Source organism: Ailuropoda melanoleuca, chromosome X, assembly GCF_002007445.2.
Source record: "Ailuropoda melanoleuca isolate Jingjing chromosome X, ASM200744v2, whole genome shotgun sequence".
Taxonomy (NCBI): domain Eukaryota; kingdom Metazoa; phylum Chordata; class Mammalia; order Carnivora; family Ursidae; genus Ailuropoda; species Ailuropoda melanoleuca.
Window position 1 is genome coordinate 75,397,201 of NC_048238.1, and position 10,479 is coordinate 75,407,679.

Below are 10,479 nucleotides of genomic sequence, written 5' to 3' on the forward strand. Positions count from 1 at the left end.
TTCAGGCTGTGCTTTACTGTCAGACAATTGTTTATGGATTGTAAGTACTTTTCAGTTGCCTCATTAGTGGCTGCTTTATCTTCCCCAGTGTTTTGTAAGCCCCCCTGAAGGCAGGGATTATGGTTTCCCACTTTTGTTCATCCCTTCATGGTGCCTAATACTGCATTGTACTCAGGATCTACTTGTTGAATGAAGGATTTTACCTAAATGCAAAATACTACATAAGGTGATAAGCCCAGAAGACAATGTATGACATTTTGCAAAAGATGAGACAGCAGCCGTTGAATGCACTCTTCAGTATTTAGGGCCACTGCACTTGAGAGCCCTGTTAGAGACTGCATTTTGTTCAGGCTTGGTAATCACTCCTTCCTGCCAAACTTTCACATGGGGGTTTATTAAAAATAGCAACCATCCAGGAAAGCACATCGTAAGTATAATAAAAGAAGCAGCAGAGATTTAAAATACTTCATTTTCATTTGTGACATGTTCCCTCTTCCCCTTAAATACATCATCATGGAGAATTATGAACTATTATGCAAATAATTTGAGTTCAGGAGTTAGGAAGGAAGGTGTTTGTGCTTATTTACTTCCAGATCTTTTCCAAATTCAGCACTAAGGAGTCAAAAGAGAAATAAGGAGGGAAAACGGTTCATTTCTGATTGCGGAACGGCAAGAAAATTTAGACTCGGTCTAGTAGTAAACTGCTCCCTCCTTCTGTAAAAGTGCATTGAAAACACCTGGGATCTTATTTTTTAACCTGAGTGATGGTTACATGGGCATTCAGTGCGTAGTTATTATTTAAACTGCACATAGGTATTTCATACACTCGTCTGTACATGTGATATATTTTCCAATCAAATAAAAGATACCTTAAAGAAAAATGTGGTCCAAGAGAGAAACATATCAGTATTTCACATTGATTCAAAATCCAGAACCAAGTAAATATAAATCATTCCTTCCTTTTGTTAATTAGCATTCAGAAAGGAATAATGTTAACATTTGAATAGAGTGTTTAAGAAATAGTTACATTTGCATCTGAAAAGAGGTGTCCCTTGGAAAATAAAATTGGTGCTTTCAGAATTAAAAAACAAAAACCAAGCAAAATAAAACGTTTTGCCTACCTCAAGAGATTTCTTTAAAGATTGCTTCCAGGTTCACCTGAAGACTTTTGTCACATGGTTCAGTACTTCTGTGGAATCTTTGAGGTGTTAGAGAATCGAAGCTAAGAGCACTCCAAAAAGTGAGCCCTGTAAGCTGAGAAACCCTATTCACAGCACCTAATAGTCCAAACTGCTTTACAGGGAAGACTTAACTTTTCTCTTAAAGTCTGTTTTCTACAATTTCACCTTCTGTGTGTTTGTGTGTACAACAGAGTTGTGGTTTTTCATGTAAATTTGTTTCTCATCAACCAGATTGTAAATTTCTTGAGGCCAGGGATAATCTATTGTCTTTCATGTTCCCTGCATGGCCTCACTCTGAGTTAGTCACCTAATACTTTCGCTTGATTTGCAAATGCATACATGTCACATTCTGATGGCTTGTGACTCCTTTGTCTCGTTTTATACCCAAAAGAAAGCTGGAGAATATAAGGCTCACAGTCTCCTCTCTTGTAATGTGGATGATCTGGAGGCAGGGTAGGGGCCATTATAACCATCGGTTGTGAGTTTTAAGGTGTTTGCGCAATTTACATGATGGAAATATAAATGCAAAGGCATGGTGTGATCTGAAAATCTTTTAACGTGTTATTAATTCTACAGAGCAATTTCGAAAGTTTTCTGACATGAGATTAAGTTGGCTTTTTGGTATTGTGACCCAAAGTTTAAAAACAAACAAACAAACAGGGTGATGGGTATTAAGGAGGGCACCTGTGGTGATGAGCACTGGGTGTTATATGCAACTAATGAATCGTTGAACACTATCAAAAACTGATAACGTACTATATGATGGCTAATTGAACATAATAATAGAACATTTTAAAAAAAGCTTTATCAACTTGCTAGAACTACAGGTTTATGCCTGAAACAAAAACATGATCCAACAGTTGAGAAATAGTTCTTTACGTTTCTATTACTTGAAGTTGAACCTGATTTACTCTACACAATCATTCTGTGAATTGGAAGTCTAATATGTTAAAACTTAATCATCATCTGTGACATTTTGTAATGTTACAAATTACTTTTAGCAACTGTATGGCAATACATGTCGAACTTCTAGGGATCATCATTTAGCTTCCACTCAGTGTTCGGAGTTCATGAGGATCGTACTTCTGTGATTCGTCTTTGTTTTACAATTTCAAATACTCACCCATAGCAAACCACGTACTCATAAGTAAAACTTTCTTTAATTCATCACTTCTCCTTGATAATTAGTATTGCCTTTCAAGTTGTGTTATTCCATAATGGAACCAGTATTTGATAATGAATAAAATGTTGATTTTTAGTAATAGGAGAAGTGTGGAAAGAATACTGTACTGGAACTCCAGAGAGGTGAGTTCTGGTCCCATTCTGCCACTTACAAGTTGTCTGATCATTTAATCCTATTTATCTTTGTTTATGCTTTTAAAAAAATGAGAGGTTATGGACAAGTGTTTTCTAATGTTTTCGAAACAGAGAGAAAGAGGATAAACATAGACTTTCCAGTTTCTGTATACTCAGATTGTTCCTTATTTTGAACCATACACAGAGAGAAAGCTCTATTGTGCCTTCAGAACAAACATCTTAGCAGTTGAACATCTCCTTAAATTATTAAACACAAATTTGTTTTCATCCGCCTTCAAAAAAAATTATGTGTGTATGTATGTAATCTTGACACCCAAGGTGGGGGGGCTCAAACTCGCAACTCTGAGATCAAGAGTTCCATGCTCTTCTGACTGAGCCAGCCAGGTGCCCCTTTGTCCCCTTTTTTATTCATATATATATGTATTTTTTTAATTTTTTAAAGATTTTCTATTTATTTGAGAGAGAGAGCATGAGCAGAGTGAGGGGGGTAGAGGGAGAGGGAGGATCAGACTCCCCACCGAGCAGAGAGCCCAACGTGGGGCTCGATCCCAGGACCCTGAGATCATGACCTGAGGCGAAGGCAGATGCTTAACCGACTGAGCCACCTGGGTGGCTCATATTATGAATATATAAATATTCATGTATTTAAAAAATATCTATCACTAATCAGATATGTTCCCGGTAGTGATTTTGGTAATGCAGCTCTAACAGTGAATACGACACATTATGTCTTTACTTTCATGGAGTTTATATTCTAGTAGAGGGAAGCCAAATAAATAAAGGCATAAGAAAATATCAGGTAGTAGAAAGTCCAGTTTTAAAAATGGAATTCAGTGATATCGAGAATATAAGTGTGTTGGGTGGTCTGAGAAGGTCACTTTCAAAGGAGAGTACTTTTGTGCTGAGATGCAAACGCCAAGAAGATAGTAGCCATGTGAAGATCAAAGGAAAGAAGGCCAGTAGAGGAACAGAGAGTACAAGGCGTAAAAGCGGGGATGAGCTGGGAGTGTTGGAGGAACAGAAAGAAGGCAATGTACTGGAGCACAGTGGGGTCAGAGAGTCAGGGGCCCCATCAGGGAGGGGTTTGTTTGTAGGTCAAGGTAAGGGGTGTGGAGTTTATTCTAGACACAGTGGGCAGCCATTGGAGAGGTTTAAGCTGGAGAGTGACATGAGCTGATTTACATTTCAAAGCAGACAGTCCACCGGTCACTTGGATGAATGGTGACCAAAAGTAGAAGCTGGGACCAGCTAGGAGAATATTTTAGTGCCCCAGATAAAGGTGGTTTAGACAACAGTGGTAGTAGTGGGACTTGGAGATATGAGGACAAAGTTGGGATTTCGTTTGGAGGTCAAGTCTACAGAAGCTGCAGGATTGAATTTAGGATGTGAGCGACAGGGATGAATCAAAGATAACTCCTGGGTGGTTGGCATGAATGGGCTTAGTGGAGTTATTATGAACTTGAACATTTTTACAGAAAATCGAACCCATTTAACATTAAACTCTATATGACTTCATTGCTTTTCCCATCTTTCAATGTACGCTTCTATGAATTTGTGTAACTATAATCAGTGAAGCAAAATGTTTGAACTGTTCAATGTTTTTTTTTTTAAAGAGGGAGAGAAGGGGGAAGGGGCAGAGGGAGAGAGAAAGGGGGGAGGGGCAGAAGGAAAGAGAATCTTAGGTGGGCTCCATGTCCAGCACGGAGCCCAACACGGGCTCCAGCTCATGACCCTGAGATCATGACCCGAGCTGAAGTTAAGAGTCAGATGCTCAATCAATGGAGCCACTCAGGCACCCCCATTTGATGTTATTTTTAAGTTAACATTATTTCAGACAAATAAATCTATATATCAACACAATCTGCAATCCTCAATCCTCATCATTTTCAGCAAGACTATATTTTCTTATTCATTGCCCTGTTATTATTCCTGTTATCACACCAATCTTAAAATTGATTTCTTTAAAACCACTGCCACTTTCATTTGGGGGCCAATACTACATTACCTGCTCCTATTTTTCACCTTTATCAAATATTTATTAAGCACTTTTTACCTACTAGGTAACTAACCACATCATTTCATTGTAAAATATTTTCTTTTTAATAATATGCAAGTCTGGAAGCAAGGTTGAAGGAGGTTGGGTGCATGGAGCCCCTGAAGGCATTGAGGCAGTTTTGTCCTATTTAGTTTTAAATGTAGTATTAAGCTGCTTTATGACTAATGCTGTCATACCTGATATGAATGAACTGTAGCTGTCTTCATGTTTGGCTATTACTATAAGGCTCTGTTGCATGAAACCAGTACACATATGAAGACGGCTGACAGCTTTATGATAACCATTTTTTTTTAGATTATAGTGGTGCTATCCTTCAACCAGTCATTCAATCGCTGATAGCTCCATATACCAAACTGATGTGCCTTCTGCTGCTGGTATTTTTCAGTTGAACAGAAAATGCTACATTGTTTGTGCAGTTTTTTTTTTTTAATTCGGAATGCCCTTGCAATGTTTCTTCTGCTCTCCTGGTTTTTTGTTTCCTCTCTGAAGATCACCATGCCTGCTTCCATCCACCCTGCTCATTTACTTTGCCAAGATTCTATCTTGCCCTTTAAAGTTAAGTGGGACTCATAGAAGATGCTAATGAAAAATCCAAAAGGCTTTTGGGCTCTCCATAGCAGTCTGTGATTGATAGCCCTGAAAAAGATGGAGGGCCAGATTCTGGTGCTTCTGTTTCATCTGAAACTATTCTTGGGTTATAGCATCCTGGATGCTATACATTTTCTTTGCGGTCCCATTTTCCATATTTTTTACTCTTTGTTATTATTGGGTCTTCCGTTTCTCCTTTCATTAAAAAAAAATTTCCAAGAGCTCTTTTTTCATTCCTTAAATGTTCCTTTTAAAATACCATCATAATCACACTTGTTATGGTGAGCATTTCATAATGAATTTAATTGTTGAAACACAATGTCGTACACCTGAAACTAATATATTATGTGTCAACTCTACTTCAATTAAAAATAAAAATTTAAAAATAAAATAACATCCTATTATTATTTCATAGTTGTGATGTCTTCTCTAATATCACTGGGGTTACTGATTATAGTTATAATTATTCTCTCTGCATGTGGCAGAGAAAATTCATTGCCTCCTAATATCTTCAAAAAATGGAAATGGTTAGGCAGCAGGGGACAAAGGAAGATTTTTCAGACCAGAAAGCTGGTGGACTTTCGTTAAAGGTGAAACAGTCACCTAGGATATCTTGGAAGTCAGACAACATGCGCTGACCAAAACTGCAGTGTTACAGGAAATTCAGAACATTGATATGTCTTTTGCTTTCTGCTACTTTTAGCTACTGAGTTGCCTTACAAGGGAGACAGTGCAGTCCAGAGATAGCCAAAGGGAGGTATGCTATGCTTGTGGTTTCTAATCTAATGTTACTAAGATGCCTATAATTTGCAGAACTTTCAGGGTTGAAAAAATACCAACCACTGTGAATATTCCAAAAGAAAGCAGTGGTAATCAATAAGTATTAGCAGGAGTATTAGCAGGAGATAAAATTTTGCCTCCAAGTATTTTTCAGGAGGCTCTGTTTAAGACTTTTCTTCCTGCCAATGGGCTCCAAAAAATTACTGTAAAGCTATTTCCTTCCCACTCAAACCTATTTTTAAATAACCTCCACATATTCACCATCAGATTCAGATAGAAAGGATCAAGCCAAAAAACAGAGGCCAATAAATAAAATATCAAGGACAGGATTAAAAACTAAGTCTAGAAAAGATCTTTGTATGTGCTTACTCCCTCATGGGACTGACCAAAAGTAATGAGACTAAAGCCTAGAAGTTTTTTTGGTTGATGTTTACTTGTTTTCCAGCTTTACTGAGATATAGTTGACATATAACATTGTGTATGTATAAGGCGTGAAATGTGTTGATTTGATACACTTACATATTGCAATAGGATTACCACGGTGGTGGTAGATCGCACCTCCTTTAGAGTCACATAACTGCATTTCTTTTTCGTGGTGAGAACACTTAAGATCTACTTGCTTACCAGCTTTTAAGTATATAATACAATATTGTTAGCTATATTCTCCATGCTGTATATTAGACCCCAGAACTTATTCATCTCCTAACTGGAAGTTTGTACCTTTTGACTAACACCCCCTCCCCCAGTTCCTGGTAACCATCATTCTACTCTGTTTCTATGAGTTTGGTTTTTGTAGATTTCTTGTATAAGTGAGATCGTACAGTATTTGTCTTTGTCTGACTTATTTCACTTAGCACAATGCCCTCAAGGTTGTATTGTCTCAAGTAGCAGAATTTCCTTCCTTTTCATGGCTGAATAATACTCCATTGTATATATATATATATATAACACATTTTTGTCCATTCATCTGTTGGTGGATACTTAACGTTGTTTCCATATGTTGGCTGTTTCGATGCTGCCGTGACCATGGGAATGCATGTATCTCTTTTCTATCCTGTTTTCATTTATGTTTTATTTATATATATAATATATAATAATATATAAAATATATGTAATAATTTGTATATTAAAATATATTTATATATTCTGGGTATATACACAGAAGTGGGATTGCTGGATCATATAGTAGGTCTATTTTTAATTTTTTGAGGAACTGTCACACTATTTTCCATAATGGTTGTCAGAATTTACATTCTCACCAGCAGTATACAAGGGTTCCCTTTTCTCCACATCTCACCAACACTTAGCTCTTGTCTTTTTGATGATAGCAATTCTAACAGGTTTGAGGGGATAGCTCATTGTGGTTTTATTATTTTTTTAAATTTTAAAAAATTTTGAGCTTCTTTATTAAATATTTCTTTTTTAGTTGTAGATTTTCTTTCCAGAATTTCCTATTGGTTCTTTTTAAAATAATTTCTATATTCATATTAATATTCTCTATTTGATGTAACACTGTCATCTTCCCTTTACTTATTTAATCGTAATTTCTTCTAGTTTTAAAAAGTAGCTATAATTTCTACATTGAAATCTTTGTCAAATCTGATATTGGTTGCTTTCATTCCCAGTTTATTTTGCCTGTTTTTGTTTGTTTTTTAGCATGGGTAGGTCACATCTACCTGGTTTTACTTTCCTTGTAATATTTTGTTAGAAACTAGACATTGTAGATAATAATCAGCTCTAAGTACTGTCCTGACCCCTGTCCCCCACCCTTTCTGGACATGTTTTTGTTTCTTACTTGCTTATTTGCTTAGTGATCAGTTGAAATATATTAGTGAAGTCTATTTTGTTTCCCTCTCTGCAGTATTAAGCCTCTGATATTGCTCCTCAGAGGGGTCCAATCTTGTCATTGTGGTTTTAATTTGCAATAACCTGATTATTAGTGATGTCAAGCATTGTTCATATAACTGGTGTCCATTTGTATGTTTTTTTGGAAAAATTATCTACTCAATTCCTCTGCCTATTTTAAAAATCAGATTGCTTGGTTTTTTGTTATTGAGTTCTATGAGTTTCGTATGTTTTTCTGTATATTAACCCCTTAGCAGACATGTGGTTGGCAAAACCCCGTATTTTCTCCTGTTCTGTAAGTTGTCTTTTCATTTTTTTTTTTTGCTGTTCAGAAGCTTTTAGTTTAATGTAGTCTCACTTATTGATTTTTTTTGCTTCTGTTGCTTGTACTTTTGGTGTCACATCCATGACGTGTCACAGAGTATTTTCCCTATGTTTTCTCTAAGAGTTTTATGGTTTCAGGTCTTATGTTTAATCTTTAATTCATTTCTAGTCAATTTTTGTGAGCGGTGTAAGATAGGAATCCAGTTTCATTTTTCTGCATGGGTTTATCCAGTTTTATCCACACCATTTATTGAGGAGGCTACCCTTTCCCCATTGTGTATTCTTGGCTCCCTTGTCAAATATTAGTTGACTGTATATGTGGCAGTTTATTTCTGTAAAAGCCTGTAAGTTTTTGACGGTAGTGAATTGCAAAACAAACAAACAAACAAAAAACAAAACCCAGAAACCAAGGCTTCAAAAGCATGTGATACAAAAAAGCCCCATGAAATGCTAGTTATAAATTTAATAAAATATGTGCAGACTCTGTACATTAAAAATTACAAAAGACCATAAATTAAAGACTTAAATGAAGAAATATGCTATATTCATGGATTGGAAGACTCAATATTCTTAATATGTCAATACTCCCTAAACTGATCCTTAGATTTGGTGTAATCTCAGTTAAAATCCAAGCAGGATTTTTTTGGTAGGTATCAGTAATCCAATTCTGGAATTTATATGGTAAACAAAAGAATTAGAATAGCCAGAAAAAGTTTGAAAAAAATAAAGTGGGAGCACTCACACATCCTGAATTCAGAATTTACTGTAAAGGCACAGAAATCAAGGTAGTGTGGTTTTTCTGAAAGGACAGACTATGGATTAATGGGACTGAAGACAGAATCCAGAAACAAAGGTGCAAAGGAGAAAGAGTATAACCGTTTCAACAAATGGTACTGGAAATATTGGACATCCATAGGCCAAAAAAGAAAAGGAAAAAAAAAAAAACAACTTTGATCCCTGACCGTACCTTGCATTCTATATAAAATTAATTCAAAATGGACCATAGATCTAAATGTAAAACTGAAAACTGTAAGATTTCCAGAAATATTTGAAAGCTTACACTTGATCAAGATCTTGCACCCAGAATATCTACAGAATTCTCAAAACTCAATAAAAAAAACAATTCAAATACAAATAGGGTAAAAAAAATTGGACAGATACTTCACCAAAGAAGATAAACAAACGACAGAGAAACACATGAAAAACTGCTCAACATCTTAGTCATTAGTGAAATGCAATTTTAAACCACAATAAGATACCACTACACACTTTTCATATTGGCTAAAATAAAATAAAATACTGGCACACAATGTGCTGGTGAAGATCAAGAGCAACTGGAAAACTCATGCGTTGCTGGTAAAATGCAAAATGGCATAGTCACTTTGGAAACAGCTTGTTCAATTTCTTACAAAGTTAAGCATACCCTAACTATACAACCCAGCAATCCCACTCATACGTATTTTTTTAAGTTTTTTAAAAAATTTCTAGTTAACATACAGGGTAATATTAATTTCAGGTGTACAATATAGTGATTCAGCAGGTCCATACATCATCCAGTGTTCATCACAAGTGCCCTCCTTAATCAGCATCACCTATTTCCCCCGTCCCTCCAACCTCTCACCCCCCTCCCCTCTGGTAACCATAAGGTTGCTCTTTACAGTTAAGAGTCTGTTTCGTGGTTTGCCTAGCTCTCTTTTTTTGTCCCTTTGTTCATTTGTTTCTTAATTTCCGTATATGAGTGAAATCTATGGTATTTGTCTTTCTCTGACTGGCTCATTTCACTTAGCCTAATACCCTCTAGCTCCATCCACGTCATTGCAAATGGCAAGATTTCATACTTTTTATGGCTGGGTGATATTCCATTACAGACACACACACACACACACACACACACACACACACACACACTATATCTTCTTTATCCATTCATCAATCGATGGTTGGGCTGTTTCCATAATCTGGCTATTGTAGATAATGCTGCTATAATTATTGGGGTACATGTATCCCTTTGAATCAGTATTTTTATATTCTTTGCTGGATCATAGGGTACTTCTATTTTTAACCCTTTGAGTAACCTCCATACTATTTTCTACAGTGGCTGCACCAGTTTGCATTCCCACCAAGAGTGTAAGAGGGTTCCCCTTTCTTGGTATCCTCATCAACACCAGTTTTTTTCCTTGTTAATTTTAGCCATTCTGACTCGTGTGAGGTAATATGTCATTGTAGTTTTGATTTGTATTTTCTTGATGAGTGATCTTGAGCATCTTTTCATGTGTCTGTTAGCCATTTGTATGTCTTCTTTGGAAAAATGTCTATTCATGTCTTCTGCCCATTTTTTAACTGGATTATTTGTTTTTTGGGTGTTGAGTTTGGTAAGTTCTTTATATA